The sequence below is a fragment of the Danio aesculapii genome, chromosome 5 (genome assembly GCF_903798145.1).
Source record: "Danio aesculapii chromosome 5, fDanAes4.1, whole genome shotgun sequence".
NCBI lineage: Eukaryota > Metazoa > Chordata > Actinopteri > Cypriniformes > Danionidae > Danio > Danio aesculapii.
In genome coordinates, this window is record NC_079439.1 from 16427030 (window position 1) to 16448024 (window position 20995).

Genomic DNA, 20995 nt, shown 5'->3' on the forward strand with positions numbered 1-20995 from the left:
TCCAGAATGGTGTTGTTTGAGCTCATTTTAATGTAGTATGAACAAGCAGCAGACATATATTTTTTTGAGTGCATGTCATTTATTTCAACCCAAAATATGGGTAAAATACACACAAGCTCAACAGTTGGGTTAATTTTTTTGACACCAGAAGTGCAAATCTTGCTGTTAATACACCATCAACTAAAACTTTTTGCTTAATAAACTGCTAATCGTCTGCTTAGTTAGTAGATAGGATTATGGATGTAGAATAAAATCATACTTTGTGTTCTAATAAACAGCCAGTATATTAATATCATACAGGTAAAGATGAGCCAGTAGTTATTAGTGGGAAATTTAAACTGATCAATTTACATACATATTTACAAGTCAATTCATAATACAATTCAGCATAAATTTATTAGACATTTTGGTTTACATGACAGCTACGAAACAACCCATCATTTTTTAGGAGTATATCTACCTTTTCTCCCAAATGAGTTACTTTAGTGCTGTAAAATAAAACATGGAAGAACAACTGTCAATAATTTCAATCTTTAAGTTTTAATATTACAAATAATTATTTGAAAATGTAATTTAACAGTACAATAGCAATATTTATTTTGGTTAAAATTAGTTGGCGCTAATCCAAACGTTTATTTTGATGGGCTGTCATAAAGAGCCATTAATTTCTATGCCAAATGCAAGTATTTGTTGACGCGTAATTAATTAACACATGCAAAACCATGTCACTTTACTCCTGCAAAATTAAACATGGAAGAACAACTGTGCAAATTATTTAAAGTCTCAAGTATTAATATTACTAGTAATCATTTGAAAAGTTAATTTCACTGTGCAATAGCAATATATTTCAGTCAAAATTTGTTGGAGTTAATTCAAATGTTTATTTCGACAGGCTGTCCTAATGATTCATTTGTTTCTATATCAAATGCAAATTTTTATTGACGCGTAATTAATTCACACATGCAAAACCATGTCACTTTAGTCCTGCAAAATAAAACACAGAAGAACAACTGTGTAAATTATTTAAAGCTTTAAGTATTAAAATGACTAGTAATCGTTAAAAAAAGGTTAATTTGACTGTACAATAGCCATATATTTCAGTCAAAATTTGTTGGCGTTAATCCTAACGTTTATTTTGTTTGGTTGTCATAAAGATCCATTAATATCTATGTCAAACGCACGTTTTTGTTGACGCGTAATTAATTCACACATGCAAAACCATGTCACTTTACTCCTGCAAAATAAAACATGGTAGAACAACTGTGTAAATTATTTAAAGTTTTAAGTATTAATATCATTAATTATTAGTATTAATATTAGTAGTAGTAATCATTTGAAAAGTTAATTTCACTGTACAATAGCAATATAATTCAGTCAAGATTTGTTGCCGTTAACCCACATCGCAATTAATTTAAATTAATTACTGTAACACTACAACTTTTAATTTATGCATCCAAACCTGCATTGTAAACGATATCTAACTCACTTTAATGTATAACTGGCATGACTTTTTCCACACTGCAGAAATCAGAGGCCCCTACTTTTTTAAAAAATGTGTTTTAAATTGGGATCTCAGTAAATTCTCTTCCCATGCAACTTTTGCCCCAATTTCTCGTCACACAAACCGCGAGTGTGAATTCTGCCTCTGCTCCTTCATTCATCATTGGCTGTCCTTCACTGGAGGCCAGTCAGTTTCACTTGTGCACACATAAGTGCACAGCAGAGCGAGAGGCTACAACAAGTCCTAATGAATCAAGTCAGAGTACAGCCCTTCATCATGCCCTTAGGTTAGGACACGAAGATGATCTCAGCGCCTTCTCCTTCACCCATGAATTAGGAGGCATGGCAGCGTGTCGAACCGAGAGAATGATGAAATTGCAAAAGAGAAACCTCAGCCTTGCTTTACGTTTCTTTCTTGCTTTCCTGTTAGTCAGGAGTTAGTCTTACTGCTCACTCAACATTATGCGATAAAGAGCTCGGAACTGATTTGTGATTCACCCTTGTTCCCTCAGTGCATGTATCTTTCCGTGTACTATACTGTATATGTGTAACTCATCAGGCAGTATCTCATCTCTGAAAACTAGAGCTTGATGTTTCAGTTTGTTTAGGCACCTAAAGGAAGGGTTTTAAGAAGTGCTGTATTATGATTTTGCTCACATAAGTTTTTATTACTGCAGAAATACTGCTGTTTATTAAAATGGAAAACGTGACGGTGTTAAGAAGTTGTTTGCTCCTGACCTTCAAATAAAATAGTCATTACAGTCACTTTCTGTGTGTATCCGAGTACAACCAGATGGATATAGTTGTATTAGTTGCGAGAATATTATTGACTTTTAGGATAAAATTTGGGGTTTCCTCACGAAATCCCAGTTACTATTTATTTTAAGTTGTACTTTTTTTTTATTATTTTTGTTTAGATGTGGAGTAATATGATTTAATTAAATGTACCTACCATTAGGGATGTCCAGATCCAATCATGTGATGGGAAATCGGGCCCGATCACGTAGATTCAGACTTGATCAGAATCGGATGTTACCTCCTGATCAGGACTCGAATATATATATATATATATATATATATATATATATATCTATATATATATATATATATATATATATATATATATATATATATATATATATATATATATATATATATACATACACACACACACACACAGTTGAAGTCAGAATTATTAGCCCCCCTGAATTATTAGAGCCCCCCCTGTTTATTTTTTCAAAATTTCTGTTTACGAAGAGAAGATTTTTTCAACAAATTTCTAAACATAATAGTTTTAATAACTCATCTCTAATAACTGATTTATTTGATCTTTGCCATGATGACAGCACATAATATTTTACTACATTTACTATGCGGTGGCACAGAGTTAGACCCCTTTCTTGACTTCACACAGAAACAGCAACGTGTGTGGCATGACATCACTGGTGCAGAGACGCTATTGGTTAAACGCTGGCAAAGTAGAACATGGAAGCAGCTTGAAGCAGAAAGCATGAGTATGTCTGCGGTCTAGAGGTATTATAAAGTTGATTAGACGTTTTAGTGCCGTTGCAAATGTCCTTGATAAGAACAGAAACAGGCTCAAACCTGACAAGGTAGAGATGTTAGTTTTCATTAAGAAAAGCATACATTTACTTTTGTGAAATGTAAGGAGTGCAGTTCCTAAAAGCACATTACTGGCTTTGCAAACACTGTGACATTTTAATTTATTAATTCATTTTATTTTTATATTTAAATGCTTTCCGTGTATTTTCAGTTGAGGTGTTATTTGTTTTTATATTAGATTTTTAAAATGTACTGTTGCCCTAAAGTCCAAAAGTGAAGACTTGATGTCATTTATTACTTGATTTAAATTAAGTTGAATGATTTGAGTTGATAAAGCGATAAAATAAGGTGAATTAAATAAAACATAAGGAACATCCTGGATCTGTTTCTTTGCTCTTCTTTGTTGTTTTTTTTTAATGTATTATAGAAGTATCAGAACAGGTTTCGGTATCGGCAGATACTCTAAATCAAATGACTGACTCGAGGGCAAAAAACCCCTAATCGGGACGTCCCTACTTACCATATGGTTAGGGCTAGAATAGATAGGTTTAGAGTTAGTTACAGTATGTGCACTAATGTGTAATTAATTATTTTATATGGAATGTGTAACAAGAACACCTTAAAATAAAGTGTTTAGTAAAATATTCTTTTCTGTTTATATGATGTAATTCATTTTCATTATTATTCAATGTAATATCAGTTTATTAATTATTCAAAAAACAACAACAACAAGACAGTTTTAGTCGTAAAACCTAACAATCTAAATAAAGAAAAAAAAACAATGCAGGTGAGTTTTTCAACCCAAATTTGGCGTAAATATGGACAAACTCAACAATTGGCTTAAATTATTTAATAAAATTTTTAAATATGGTTTACACAACAACTACTGTATGAAAAAAAAATGATTTAAGAGTGTAGGAATTAAACTTTTAAGAGTGTAGGAAAAGTTGTTTTTTTCCTCTGAAATCAGTGATTTAAGTCCTGCAAATTAAAACATGGTGGAACAACAATGCAAATTATTAAGTTAATTTAATTATTTTTATTCATTCATTCATTTTCTTTTTGGCTTAGTCCCTTTATTAATCTGGGGTCGCCACAGCGGAATGAACCGGCAACTTATTCAGCATATGTTTTACACAGTGGATGACTTTCCAGCTGCAACCCATCACTGGGAATCACCCATACACACTCATTCACACACATACACCACGGACAATTTAGCCTACCAAATTCACCTATACCACATGTCTTTGGACTTGTGGGGGAAACCTGAGCTCCCGGAGGAAACCCGCGCGAACACGGGGAGAACATGCAAACTCCATACAGAAACGCCAACTGACCCAGCCGAGGCTCGAACCAGCGACCTTCTTGCTGTGAGGCAAACATGCTACCAACTGCGCCACCGTGCAGCCTATTATTATTATTATTATTATTATTATATAATTATTATAACAAATTATAATATTGAAAGCTATATTTATTGTTCCTTTGAAAAGTTTTAAAAACATATTTCTGTCACATATTGTTCAGATCATATCAAACTTTTATTCTGATCTGCTCTCATGAAGATGTTTTAATTTCTGTGTTTAAATGACAAATAAATGAGGTCAGGAATGCCACGAGGGTGTATAAATGTTCAAATATTTTAGGGACTCTTTGCTGAACTGAACTAAACTGAACTAAAACTCTGAAAACTGGACTGACACAGTTTCAATTTACTAGAACTTCTATGTTAAGCTGCTTTGACACAATCTAAATTGTAAAAGTGCTATAGAAATAAACATGAATTAAAGCTATTTTATTCATATTATGTATTAATAAACAATGTTAATGTGTTGCCATCATCACCGTCATCAAGAGAATGTGAAAATGTTATATGCGCTTTCAGTAGCCTCACTAGCCTCTTCCTCTCTGTCTCACTGTGAATATTTGCATATTCATTATTGTACTCACCCTCCAGGGCGCACCTGACGTTGATGTTGATGTGTACAAGACTGGTAACGACAGCAACATGTACAACCAAACCAGTGTCGCTGATTGAACTAGTGCCATCTGCACATTCAGCATTATGCTTCTCTTATCTTCCTTGTTTTTATTTAAACAACAGGCACAACGCTGACAAGACACACACAAACTTTAAGATGTTAAACGCCAGCGAAATAAAACCATTCCTTTTGATTTTCTGTAATAAATCACTAAGCATAAGGCCCATTAGCTTGAAGCATCAGCTGGAGAAATATCATTATTGGTTATGTCAGCTGAAAAATGCTGGTCACCTATGCGTACACTTAGACCATTTCCCCCTACTTAATCGAGCATACGTGGTTTTCTTATCCCTCCTCCTTGCATGTGGTGTCACTGAGCTTTAAAGAGTCCCACAGTGCAGGGCAATTACAAAAGGGCGTTGCTGATCCTCCTCTGTAGACCTAGTGTTTTCTGGCAGGCCTAGAGAGATGAGTTCACTCTCGTAGGTCCTGCCCCCCGGCCACTGCAGCCCCGCAAGCTGTTCTTCTCAGTAGCAAACCTCATTAAAAATGCAGAGGGTTCAAGTCAGACTGAGTGTAAGTGTGTTTGTGGGAGTTAGGAAGCAGATGGCCCATGGGAGAAAGCCTAAGGGGTGGTTGGGGGGAGAAACCCTTACCCGAGCAGATGCTAGTTTTAACGAGGAGATGAATAAACTGGAGATTAGACTATAACCTAGAAATGAACTACACAAACACATTGCGTGATGAGAAATTGCTGTGGTATATATGCTAAGGTGTTATTTTCTTCTTTAACATGATGCTAATTGTAAAGATTGAGTATGGAAAAGATTTGAATGAGAGAGATGTTCGAGCGTACTTGAGTGTACTTTTACCAGCCATTTAAGTTATGCTTGATGTTTATATTAATGTTGTTTATTGATGTTATTCTGCAATGTGGAAGTGCACTCGTTTTTTGCGGTTGTTTTGGAACTTTTGATTAAGTTGCCTATGGGAGAAATGACTTGGAATAGTCAGGGGCAGATTAAGTGATTTGGGGCCCTTAAGAAACTCCAGCCATGGGGCACAAGTCCTAAAATGCTCTCTTTCTACTTTTATTTAAAATATATTTCTTTTGCTGTTTTTTTATGTCACTCTATCTTCTTTTGTACGTTTTATCCAACCCATGCTCATTCTGAAAATGTACCACTATATACATTTCTTGAGACTGCCAAATACGTCCCAGGGGCTTCGTTTTTTGCAGTTTTTGTTGTCGTGAGTGCACCAGAGGTCTTTCTGTGCGCCTTTTAAGATCTCAGACTTCTTTCGCAAGTGCCATTCGCTCCTGCTGTTCTCGTATAAACCCACCAGAGGCCGCTGTCAACTGACTGACTGAACGATCCACTGATCCACCGTCCTCCTTCCCTAAACCCAACCAATTGTATTGATTGACCCGCCCACCCACTTCCCTAAACCCAACCAACAATTTTCAAAAGCAATCCAGAATAAGAAAAGCCCTCGTCTGATTTTTATCTCGTTTTCAGATTTTACCACATTCTCACCCTGTTGTTTACTTGTTTATTTTATTTTCTCACCTGCTTTCTGGAACCGTTCTTCAGTAGACTCGAACCCCCTCATCGTGGTCAACTCCTTTCTGTGTCACAAGTCCGCTGACGTACATTGCGAACTAACGGGACAAACTGGTAACAGTGGGAAAGCCGTCCATACGGAGGTAAGCGGTCAGCTGGTAATCGCGAAAAGGAATGGCGTCACACCACCCCGTAACTTTCATTTAAAAAATGAAATGCAGCCATACGTAGCTCTGGCTACATAATTTGCAATCTTCAGTAACGTATATAATGCTACGTTTTCAGAATGAGTCTATGTTAGTTTTATCTTAATGCAAGCTCTACATTTTAAATGATTTGTTTTCTTAAAATTAATTTGCAACTAAAAATAATATAATTTTTTTTAAATATAAATTTGTCTGCTGGACTGCTCCAAGATTGGGGTGTTTATAATATTAGAATTACATAACATCACATTATTATAATAATATTATGTTTTATCATATATATTAAATGTTTAAGGATGTAAGAATTGTGTTTGTTTGACTCTCGCTATATAATATATGATAGAAAACAATGTTATATATATTTTATGGGTATAATTTAGTTCATGACTATACATAAAGAGAATTATATATTAAGAAGTAATCAGTTTGCAATGTCAAGCAGCATAACAAGATGTTTTTAACATCTAAAAATCAGTGGAAGTGAATTAAATTCAATATATGTTTATTTCTATAGCACCTTTACAATGTAGATTGTGTCAAAGCAGCTTATCATATAAGTTATAGTAAATTGAAACTGTGTTAGTCCAGTTTTCAAAGTTGAATTTCAGTTTAGTTCAGTTCAGTGTGGTTTAATTTTCAGTGCTGAAAGTCCAAACACTGAACGGAAAACTCCAATGATGCGCAGCTCTACAAGTCCAAAACCAAGCAAGCCAGTGCAACAGTGGCATGGAACAAACTTCACCAATTGACGAAAGTAAAGGAAAAAAAAACCCTTGAGAGAAACCAGCTTCAACTGGTCACGACCATTTCTCCAGGTCAATGAGATTGCAAGTCTTAAGCTGAAAAGATTCCAATGTGCTGCACGCGCTTTGACATGAAGAATGAGGTCAATACTATGGGTGTGTTGAATACTTAATCCTAAAGGCTGATTTGTACTTTTGCTTTGAGTGTTCATGGTAGGCCCGACACAGCCTTTGCTATACCCTGACATTGGACCTCTGAAAAAATGTGACTAAACATTGTGATGACACAGAGTGCAAAATCTGTGATTGGCTGGCTTGATATAGAAGTGTAGGTGGGGCTGACAGCCATGGTAGAAAAGTAATGCTGCAGTCACAGTAGAGTTTGAGCATGGGAAATTCTGTTGTACGGTGCTGTGAAAAGGGAGAGGATTAAACAAGATGATTAGACATTAAAAAAAAGCAAGTGATTGGGTCATATTTTAAATTTCTATACAAAGGTCATCTTCGATTGGTCTCACACAGTCACATGATGCGATTTCGCAGGTCAAAGTTCACCAAGCTTGAACTTTGCAATGCAGCAAACTGCAAAAATTGTCACACGAGCTTGTATTTCTGGTTTTTCGTGTTTGCTTGCAAATTAATGTTAGTCTCTGGGGTAAAAAGTATAGTGTGACCGTGGCTAAAGGCTGCCAAAGAGCTCTGGATGGATACTTTAGTTTTTTTTTTTAAGTTTTTTTTATTTTGTTTATTATATGATTAAATTTGTTGAATGTCCAGGAGTTCTCGGCTCATTCTTCTGTGAATGAGTTTTGCGCACATTTCTGGTGTGACTACAAAACACTGACAAAGAAACTCGACACAATGGAGCATGGAAACCCTAACGCATACTAGTGTTTCTGACGTGTTATTACAGAGCAACAAATGTAGAATCCAGAAGTATAAATGCACACAACGACATCGGCTACATGTATGTGCCATGGCGTAGAGCAATCACTCAAAGCTGAAGTATAAATTAGGCTTAAGGTGTGTGCAGTTATTAAGGAAAATAGGAAAGGAAATAAAGAATTCACTATGCTGAATAATGTTATAATGAATAATGTTATTCAAATCAACGTTATTTGAAATGACTTTACAGGCAGAAATCAAGACAGCTATATTTTCTATTCAGTGGCCCCTTTAACTACTGCTCTAGTCTGTTATAAGTGGCTCAAGATTCTGTTATTAGTTTTAAAATGATGTTTTGTAATTATCAATGGAGGCATTAGATCATAGGTCTCAAACACGATTCCTGGAGGGCCGCAGCTCTGCACAGTTTTACTCCAACCCTTATCAAACACAGCTGATCCAACTAATCAAGGTGTTCAAGACTACTAGAGACAAGCAGGTTTGAAATCATTGCTGTAGATGATATGTGCAAGAAACTAGTTCCACACACTGGAAACTTTGAGGACAAAAATCGGGTGTGCATTATTTTGTAATAATTCAATTGTTGTTGTCAATTATTCCTTACCTATAATCAGGGTTCTCACACTTCTTGAAACTTGAAATTTCAGACACATGAACTTAAGGCTTGGGAAGAACTTAAAAACAAGTGTTTGTCCTTGAAAGTGCTCAAATGTAAAGTTCATGGTGATATTTCAACAATTGTACTCTTCTGTTTTCAAACTAAATTTAAAAACCAGAAATTCTTAATTTAAATATCTTAAATTTAAACCTTGCACAAGAACCATGACACATAACCATTGGCACATTTTGCCAATATTTCAGAGACCGTATTTGAATAATTCCAGTATTGAATTCAACAAATTTTATTAAAGTTCTTTCAACATGACTATTTATCATTACTATGACATTTAAATGTAAATATTAAGTGTAAGTGAAATTTTAAGTAAAGTAAGGACTTTCATGGCACTACATATGCTGGGGGTATGAAGTACAAAGATGATTGACTTAAAATTAATGGTATTTTAAAAAGTCCTTGAATCATGAAAGAGTTAGAACCCTGTAATAAAAACCACTATAATGTACATTTGTACTAACACCATTAAATTTCAATAGTTTGTGGAGGGTAAAAGGAACAAAAATACATAATAGTGCTTTTAAAATCATTTCTAATTTATTTGCAGATACCTTGCACTATTTTCTAATATCTCAACGTTGTAATTTTGATCCACTACTCCAATATATCCTCAATATTTGAAAAGAAAATACTCAATCATGTAAATACCAGGTGGAAAGCTGTGGCTGTTTAAAAATTGTGGGTAATGTTTAAAATTAGCCATTAACAGAATAGTCATTATAAAGCTATTGTTAATAGTAACTATTGCAATGCGATTTCATGCTATGTTTTCATGTAACGTCAATATAAGTTAGCATAGCTTGTCATTCTGATTAGTAATTTGTTCCCAACTGAATAGTCGCCCCACATCCAGGCTATTGCTGAGGCGAAGAAATGAACAGAGGGACAATGATTTCAATGATCTTCATCAGCGAGGTCTAGCACACCCGGCCTTTCTTTTGATTTTGCTCCGAATGCAGAAGGAAATGGCTTTGTTCAAAGGTGGTGTGTGTCAGGGGCTAATGTAGAAGCCAGTCAGAACTCTCAGTTCCGTTTAGTTCCAATTGAGTTGATTTAAATCAGTTGAAGCGGCGCTCGCAAATAGAGTTGTTACGTTTCCAAAGAATCTAATTTCTATGCTTATTTTGTTTTTAGGAAAGCCCATTTGACTCTGTCTTGGTGTTTTGTCTGTGTCTCTGGTTTGGTGGGTGGGTGGGGTCTCTGGTGGGACTGTAACCCCTGAAGCTGAGCTCTGGCTGGTAGACAGCTGCAGAGCTGCAGAAATACTGATATGGTTGCCAGGCCTCCAGGGTTCAGTTATAATTCCTTTTAAATGTAGCCACTGCTACATTCCAGCACATCATCTAAGAGGCAGGAGAGACACATTTTTATTTAGCCGGAAGTGAGTCCAACAATCAGTCAGCAGCAAGATGAAAGGCGCTGCTGTGAACACCAGGGAGAGGTTGAAATGCGGTATGTGGTCTTGATATAGAAGACTTTTGTTGGCGAGTTGTCATGTGAAGTGCTTGTCTGATGTCGGAGTGAGAAGGTTTTTCATTGAATATTTCATACCTTTGACGGTTGTGCTGGGAAAATAGAACCGATGTCTGAATCATCGGCATATAATGTATTTAACCCCATTCAACTGTGAACCGTGTGCGCACGTATAGGTGTTTGCATGAGTGTGCGCTGCTATTCGCTTTATTTCTCCGGGCTTTTCAAGGCTGTGTTGCACAACATTAAATCTAGACTAAAACAATCTCCTTCCTCTTGTACACCAAGTTATAGTGATTTCAGTATTAAATTGTAATTGTAAATGTACAAACAATTATGATTTACCCTCGTCTTGCCCTTCTCTTTTGACGTTTACAAGCCTTAGTCTCGTGAAGTGCTTTAAAAAGTGTGTTTTTGTTCAATCTGTGACATACATTCACTGGCCACTTTATTAGGTACACTTTACTAGTACCGGGCTGGAAGCCCTTTTGCCTTCAGATCTGGTTTAATCCTTTGTGGCATAGATTCAACAAGTTACTAGAAATATTTCTCTGAGATTTGGATCCATATTGACATGATAGCATCACGCAGTTGCTGCAGAGTTGTCAGCTGCACATCTATGATGTAAATCACTCGTTCCACCACATCTCAAAGGTGCTCTATTGGATTGAGATCTGGTGACTGTGGAGGCCATTTGAGTACAGTGAACTCATTGTCATGTTCAAGAAACCAGTCTGAGACGATTCACGCTTTATGATATCTGCTCAGAAGATGGGTACACTGTTGTCATAAAGGGATAAACATGGTCAGCAACAATATCAGGTAGGCTGTGGCGTTGACACCATGATAAATTGGTACTAATGGTCCCAAAATGTGCCACCTTAAACCACCACCTTAAAACCATTAATACAAGGCAGGATGGATCCATGCTTCATATTGTTGATGCCAAATTCTGACACTACCATCCGAATGTCGCAGCAGAAATCAAGATTCATCAGACCAGGCAACATTTTTCCAATCTTCTATTGTCCAATTTTGGTGAGCCTGTGTGAATTGTAGCCTCAGTTTCCTGTTCTTAGCTGACAGGAGTGGCACCCGGTGTGGTCTTCTCCTGTTGTAGCCCATCCGCCTCAAGGTTAGACGTGTTGTGTGTTCAGAGATGATCTTCTGCATACCTCGTTTGTAACGAGTGGTTATTTGAGTTACTGTTGCCTTTCTATCTGCTGGAACCAGTCTGGCCATTCTCCTCTGACCTCTGGCATCAACAAGGCATTTGCGCCCACAGAACTGCCGCTCACTGGATATTTTCTCTTTTTCAAACCATTCTCTGTAAACCCAACAGATGATTGTATTTGAAAATCCCAGTAGATCAGCAGTTTCTGAAATACTTAGACCAGCCTGTCTGACATCAACAACTATGCCACATTCAAAGTTACTTAAATCACCTTTCAGCCCCATTCTGTTGCTCTGTTTGAACTGCAGCAGATCATTTTGACCATGTCTACATGTCTAAATGCATTGAGTTGCTGCCATGTGATTGGCTGATTAGAAATTTGCGTTAACGAGCAGTTGGATAGGTGTACCTAATAAAGTGGTTGGTGAGTGTAATTTCAACTGAAACATAAACACAGGGTAGGACATGAAGTAGCTGCTCCTCTTTTTAAAAAAACACTCAATAGCGTTTTGCTCATCACAGCTCGGCCAGTGTGAGTGTTTGAGCTCAAGCACATCAAATGAAAAGCAAACAAGTAGCGTCTTGAAGGGACGGGACATGTCAGATTCTGAAAAAAGATTTGATCCATTTGATCCATTTAGGCAAAAGTGACAAACTGAAAGCTTTTGATGTTTATATCTTCTAATTGCAAATTTTGTCCCTGTTTTGGAACACTAACTTATAGTGGACTTAAAAGTAACAGTTTGCCCAAAAATGAAAATTACCTCATCATTTACACTCCATCATTTGCTGTTTAATAACAAATGATGATCTGTTTATTACTTTATATATTATGCTGTGACATTGTAAATCTGTTTATGTTTTTATAGCCAGAGTTGTGTGTTATACTGTGTAATCCATGTTGTAGAAAGCTTGTGTTTGTGTTCTGTTTGTGTTTTGTATTTGTGATGTTTAGTAACATTTTGTTAGACCAAAGACGGATTTCCACATGTGTAGACGATAAAAACTTCTAATAGTAATTCTAATACAAAGAATGCCTATATTCATATAGTAAAAAAAGAATTAATATGGAATTCATATTAATGGCAACCGTCATTTTTCAAAATATCTTCTTTTGTGTTCAACAGAAAAAAGAAACTGAAATAAGTTTGGAACAAGTGAAGGGAGAAAATTATGGGAGAATAATTTTTTTTGGGGTGAACTATCCCTTTAATGTACAAAAACCTCGCAGAGAAGCATGGCAAGATTACAGAAAACGAGAACAAGGCACAACCCGAGGTTATGTTGGAGTAATATTACCAGGATGAATAATCCATAAAGTGTTGGCACAGGACTGCATACATTTAGAGAAGTAATACTGATTCCATTAAATATTAATAGCCATATTTAATAAGTATAAATCCACTTATGCAGTTTTTCTCATGCCTTCATCATTTACTTAATAAAACCAATACATTTTAGCTGTAAAACTATAGCTCTTTTTCAGCAATCGCAAAATTCTAGCTGGAATATATGCAAAACTGTTTGAGCTCATTTGCAATTTATAGGTTACATCATGTGCGGAGCAGACATGCTTTATGTTCTCTTCCTAGAAGAGGTTTGGTATTAAAGGTCCTTTCACTTATTGTCAAAACGTCATGTAAAAATTGTTTAGTACTGTTTATGTTTAGCCAGAGAGCTTAGAATGCTGCAAGATTTTATTTTGGCACAAAGTTCAGAGCAATGTGTATCTGAATAAGCAAGCAAAATTTTCCTTTTACTATCAAAAAGTTCAAATGCAAATGAAATCTGTTAGGAAGTATCAGAGGGAAGATGGAGCAGGCAAATGAATGTTTTTAAACATCTTGTCATATGAATATTTACTCAAGGACACAGTTGAACCAGTTTTTCCACTGGCAGTGCAATCACACTGTGTAGGCAGCAGTAGGCTGATTATTTATTTCAGGCCTACTGTCTTCTTTAAAACATAACTTGGCAACTAGCTATAGCAAAGTGACTTAGGCCCAATTCCAATTCTATTGTGTTTGTTTGTTGTAAAAATTCGTAATAATGAATAAATACTAATTTGTGGATCTCCTTACTTCCGGGTGCAGCTGTGGCTGGTGTATTCTGGAAATTTTCTTACGCCTTGGTTTCAAGTGTGGTCCTGAAAAATCTTAATTTGAAGGGGTATATACCCCTTGCCCTTAGCCCTACGCCTTCAAGCTAAAGAGAATTGGGACACTACTACCCCTTCATGGGCACGCGCAAAACGAGGGGTAGGGGTAAGGGGAAGGGCTAAGGGGTATAATTGGGATTGGGCTTTAGACTACAACAAATCATAGTACAGATGTTATACATTTTTACTGTTGTGTCCCCTTTTGTTCACACTAAATATGCAGCCTAGAGTTGTCAAAAATATCGATACCAATTTTGGTACTGTAGTTTGATACCATAGGTACTGAAATTTGAAAAACGTCCATTTTCTGTTAACATTTAAGTGCTGTTGAGTACGTACTTAAACTGCTGATTGGCTATTATGTTCACACGCTCAACAGAAATGATTGGCTGTGAAGGTCATCAATTCACCGTCCTTCATTGCAGTTCAAGTGCAAACACTGATAGACGATCACTGTAGCGTTTCCTAAAATTTCAGTACCAATTGGTCGACAGTGTTATATTCGTCAAGTGAATCGTGCATCAGAATGTTTTATAAAACGTTCCAAAAAGACTGATATAAAGTTTAACAGAACTGACGTGGTATGAAACTGCAATGCACACAATGCATTCCAATCTCATGACAATTCGTATTTCACGTGAATTCTCATTTGTACAATTTAGTACAATTTGCTTATCTCCTAATGACAGTTGGGTTTAGGGGTGGGGTTGGGTACCATGCTTCATTATTAAAATCATACATTTTCGTACGACTGACCTGTAGTTAAGCTACACTTTAAGTAGAGTAGCTAATAGCTTAGCTCACTACATTTTATTTAAGTAGCTTGCCCAACACTGGGGCACCACACCCAATGTTTCAGACATGACAGAAGGATAGTATGATTGACTGTATCAAAAGCAGAGCTCAGACCCAGTAAAACCATAACTGCACTGCAGAATCTACAGACAGCAGTAAATCATTCAGCACTTTTAACAGAGCTGTTTCTGTACTGTGATGCATAGTAAAACCTGATTGTAAATGTTCAAGTTTATGGGAAGATTTAAAAAAAGGTTGTAACTATGACAAGACAGCTCTTTCTAGAACTTTCAACAGAATTGGGAATTTAGGGATGGGACGGAAGTTATGTAAGCAATTAATAATTAATATGGGTTTTTTTTAAGCAACGGCTGGACAACTGCATGCTTTAAAAACGCAGGGACAGTGCCTGAAACTAACAGGAATTATTAATTGCTTGGATACTAGAACCTATTGTGTTGAAAGTCTCCTTTAGAAGGTTAGAGGATATAGGATCACAAGGCGAAGGTGAAGATTTCGTCTGAATCACTAAACCCCTTAACTCAGAAAGAGACAGCTGTTCGTTGGTGTTTCGTGACTCTTTAAGACTCAGATTTCTAAAGCTGCCTTGCAATTAATAATTATTGTGAAAAATGCTTTACAAATAAACTTGAATTGAACTGAACTGTCAAAATTTGGTCACTAACACCAATCAAAACAAAAAAATGCTAGGCACAAAGCATTCCCTGTTGAGATTTCACAAGTTCAGACATCAATCTTAAGGCTAAATCTACACGACTTTGAAAAATGTGATGATATTTTCCAGGTAATTATTATACCATATGCCCAACTTGCATATCTCCTGTAAATGAGATTTTCCTCATGGTGTTGCACCGATGACACCAAACATCACTTGCTCAACTCAACGAATGTGATCCTTCAAGACTCATTCGGGCAGGTTGTGCCAAACAGAACACGAGACAAGCAGGCAGGCACGTCTATACTACAAGCTGTGACTCGCGTATTGCAGAGGTTACTGTCTATCAGCTTGTCGGCTCCAGATACGCACGTGCTTCGGTGCTATTTTCCCCACCACTGGACCCCTGGAGTGATCAAAGGCCATTATTAAAATGCAAACTTATCAAAGTCAAACCTTCATCGCTTAAATTAAATCATTTCAAGCTTGGCTGGGCTCTCCTCTTCTCTGCCTCCCCTTCATTTTTCATTTCCATCCCTTGCCCATCCTCATTTCAGGAAGACGATCTGCCACTCACGCAAAATTGCTTCCATTTGCATAACTGATGCTTCATTTGGGGCCGGGAACTGTTTCTGTGCCCATGTCATTGCACAATGGCGAGGCGGTGACAGCAATAACAAGCCAATGGAACTTCTCCCACCTCTCAATTTAGGGATCAATCTCGCAGTCAAGGACAAGTGTTTCTTAAGTTGACATTTCCTTCGCTTCACCCTCTGGCTGAGCAGATGTTCAAGCTTCAACTGTCTGCACTTCTCTGATAGGAAGTCTCAGAGTGATTTATGCAGCATTCAGAAGAAAATAGACATAAGTATTTTGTTGGTTTGCATGTGCTCTTTGAAGGTTGTTTTTGGGTGGTCTTTTTGATTTGTGGATTTTTATTACGTTTAATTGGGTTGAATTACAATGATACTATTATGGCCCTGTTTATATCACAAAGCTAAATTCTTATTTACACCTGGTGTTCAAATCAATCTCTTTGTCCATTTTCCACCACTTTTCTGATGAGGGTGGGGTTTATTAGCTTGTTTTTAATTAGGCTTTTTCTGAACTTTTATTATTAAATTAATACAAAATAGGCAATTTACAAACTGTCCAAAACCCCCCCCCACGCCTTTAAATGTTATGTACTCATTTTTAGTGAACAATGAGTAAATTTTATAGTTATAGTTAAAAAATGAGTAAATGTAAAGCAAATTAAAAATATAATTAAATAAAATGTTATATATATGAGCAATATCACACGAGTAACAGTGCTACGAGTGTGATATTGCGTTTATACAACAGTTCAACAGCATAATCGTGTATGTAAAAAAAGAAAGTCAAACACGGAGAGTCTATAAATTAATTTGTATGAAGATACTACTTTCTTTCCCCATTCATTCACATCTGCAGCACACACAATGCTGTCAGAACAGCAGAAACCATTGCTACGTCACCAACATCACTTTAGAGCTAGTATTTGAATAATTCTCTAGTGTAATATCTAAAGTGATGATAAAACGGGTGATTTTGCTCACATTTTAAGATTATAAAGATGAACGGCATGAAATGCCATCAGTCTGCAGAGATTTCCCAGTATTTCTCTGTTGCAGTCGAGAGATCACAATAATTATCCAAAAAAAGTCAAAGTAGCGCAAACCCTACCAGATTACTCTTGTGTTTGCGATAAGGCAAAACGCTTAACACATGCGGGCATTTCTTCTTTCTTTCTTTTTACCTAACTAGTCTGCAGTAGTGAAAACAAGAGACTCATTAAAAACAAACAGATGGCCAAACAAAAAGTAACTCATGGTTATACAAAAAGTGGCCAACAAAAAATACATACATTCCTAATATGAGACTCCCATCTCACAATTAACATACTACAATTACCATGGTATAAATACAGCGCTACAACATAAAAAAGAGAGATCAACTTAGAATGTCACTTATCAGATTAATAAATGATTTAATGAGCTGTAGTTAGAAATTACGAGTTTTCTCCTCTATGGGCTTATTATGCGTCTCTGTCACCATCTTGTGGATGGACAACGTCAATCGTCTTTGCTCTGCTCAGTATGGAAGATTAATGAATGTCGACATGCTCACATATTATAAATATTTTAAAATAGGCACTATCCATATAAAAAACTGCATAGTTTCAATCTAAACAACTACATACCTTGCCTAAAAGCCTCAAAAGTACATTATGTTGTCCAACAGCTGCAGTATTTGTCAAACTGTAGTGAGTTTATTGATCTGCTGTCACTCTATGTGGGCAGAATAATACACAGGAGTGAAGAGGCTGTACGAGTTCGGATACTCCAGAATATTGCACAACTATCAGCCAATCAGATTCAAGAACCAGACAGAACTGTTGTATAAATATATATAATATTTTAAAATATATTGTTTTTAATATATTAATATAAATATGTAATTACTTTTGCTTCATTTATAATGAGTTCATTATGCAGCATACTGTTTTATGTGCTTAAATTATCTTCAACATTCAAAGTAGTTCAATGAATAATTTTAGAACATCAAAAACAATAGACCAAGTGTCTTTATGAATAAAAAGATGAATTTAAATCAGGCATTCACATGCAAAATCTCTGGTCCTGGTGACTTGAAATCACAACTATTTAATATTGCTGATTGAATATTGTTTTGTATTTTAGGGATTTCTACATAATTTAAGCTATATTAAGTACTTTCATTTCAGTTTTTTTTTTAATCAGGTAAAAATCTGGTAAAAGTTTGCATATTATTTTTAACCCTCAAACCAAACTTAAGATTATTGATGACAAAAGTTAAATCCCTTCTAGCACCACGCTTAAACAACATGATCTGAAATGTTTAAGAATGAGGCCAACAAGCAGAGAATAAAATATATCTTGTGGTCACATTACCATCTAGCAAAACAATCTGATCTAATTTGTTCTCAAATACCAAAGTGGCCTAATGTCAAAACCATTCAGACCACATTTACTGTACACCTGTACTTGCTTAGTGATCAGAAAGATTCGCTCATATCTGCCCATCAGTTAACGACTGTTAAAAAAAAGGATCAAATGTAAACTTTTTAAAGGTCAGAACTCTATCAGAACCGAAAAAGTGTTGTAACATTTGACACGCAGGCAGCTGCTAAAAGGACACAGTCCGGGAGATGCTCCATAAAATTGCCATGGTCTCTCGGAATGAGCAATATTGCCACTGACATTTCAGTAGCCGACAGATTCAGCTGAGCAGTTATTACAAAAACCAAAGCTGACAGGTTTGGAGTGCATTAGAGATATTTTCTCCTACAGCGAGCTTTTTTTTTGTTCTTCTCTAACTCATTAACCGCTCTCTGGTAACCTCACTCTGCACTCCCAAACCCAAGTGAAATTCTCTTCATTTCCACAAACATGTTATTTCTTGTTAACTGAAGATTAAGCTAATTAATGATTGTATCTGTGCAGGCTTTGAAGGAAGTTTTTCAGAGGCCCGCCTTAAACATTTTTGAAAGCTTTTTTTTTTTTTTTTTTTTTTTTTTAAAGTAATAATTCTGATTCACTTTAAATCTCTGTAAAAAAATCTGAAAATAGATATGAACAAAACGGTGATGCTTACTATATGTACGCGTTGCTGAAGTGGATATTGTCATGTTAACTAGCGATTTGAGGACTGCAGAGATCGCTGGTGAACTACAATTCAGTCATGAACTACAAATCCCTTCATTCCACTACACATGCAGCATGTTTCACTTCCACTAATTACACACACAGCTGAATCCTGTCACTAATGATTGTTTGGACTATTTATTCACCCTGTACCCATATGTTGTTACTGAGTCATTTGTTTTTGTATGGTATGTTGTTCATGTGCTGTGGTCCCATACCTTGCCTTAGTTGCTTGTTTTGTTTATTATTGTTCTTTTGATACTTTGATTTTTGGATGTCCTGTTGTTTTTCTGTTATCTGCATGATTATTTCGTTATTAAATGCACTTGGATCCTACCTTTTTGTATCTGTCTTTTCAACACGCTGTGACAGATAATTATTGCTCAGTTGTAGGAGAAATTATTCATTTTGAGAAATCATCCTTATAAAATATGTATTGTAACTGAAATCTACAGATACACATTGACAAAGTGCTTAAAAAAGAAATGGAATTACCTTTCAGCCTGTGGAGCTATTTGTGGTTACATTTGAAACTATAATATTATTGTAGTCTAAACATAAAGCAATCAAAACAAACTATATATCATTTGAAAGCTTAAAATGTCTAGTTTTCATATGTGGTAACTAAATTGACAATTATTGCCTAGCAACAGTCATATACATATATGGTAACTGATTTTTGAGAATTATTACTGAGAAACAGTCATTTATATTTATTTGCAACAAGAATATTCATCATCTTAAAGAGTCTTAAAGCATTACTTTGCTACAGCAATACCCATGCAAACAATTTTTACGTTTTTATGAAGGTACATTTAAATACAGTGATCCCTCTTTATTCGCGGGAGTTACGTTCTAAAAATAACTCGCATATGTGGTAACTAAATTGACAATTATTACCAAGCAACAGTCATTTATATTTATTTGCGACAAGAATATTCATCTTTTTAAAGAGTCTTAACATTATTTTGCTACAGCAATACACATGTAAACATTTTTTTACGTTGTTTAGAGAATACATTTAGATCAAATACCACCAAGCTGCCCATACTTCATTAGAATTTGATGACTATTTTACAAATATTGTCAAAAGTATGAAAAAATATATTTCATATTCTTCTCTAACTCAGTAACCGCTCTCTGGTAACCTTGCTCTGCACTCCCAAACCCAAGTGAAATTCTCTTCATTTCCACAAACATGTTATTTCTTGTTAAGTGAAGATTAAGCTATTAAAAGATTGTCTTTGCAGGCTTTGAAGGAAGGAAGTTTTTTAGAGGCCCGCTTCAATAAAGCCGTATTTTTTATTTTTAGAAAGTAATACTTTCACATTGCTTTCCTATTCATGCGCAGAACATGAAAAGCCTGCAGATAGGTGAGCAATTAATCCGCTGTTTCAAGTTGTAAATGGTAAAAGGCTTTGTAGGATTGATAAAACACCTTGTTTTGCTCTCGTTTTCAATCTGAGATTGTTGTAAAGGAATTGTAAGACTGCAGTGAATCAGGCATATTACAGGATTACCGTTTTAGATCAAGGCAAAATGATCTACTCCTGTTTCCGTCCTCATTTTATTGAGAATTTCAGACTGAATCAGATGCCATTTAATTATTTAAAATCTCTTTTTATTACGAGTTTCTTATATGGGAAGCATATCAGTGTCTTTTTTGAATTAGTTTTTTATTAAACCTGTTCTCTTGATCGGCAGCATGCCTAAAGTTCCTTTTCTTTGATATCAAATTTTGTCTTTGTGTCAAAATCTGTAGGGAAATTGTATGACTAATCATGCTTATTATTCTTTTATGTGCTCTCCCTTTCTACTTGAAAGTATCAAGGTCATGAGAGAAAAGATAGAAGAGCTGACAAGAGTATGAGAGA

General features: G+C 35.7%; 1 protein-coding gene across 1 annotated transcript in view; it reads left to right on the top strand.

The window, feature by feature from the left end:
- Window positions 1-20995, top strand: part of srrm4 (serine/arginine repetitive matrix 4) — a 137791-nt gene that overhangs the window by 1116 nt on the left and 115680 nt on the right. The window lies entirely within an intron of this gene.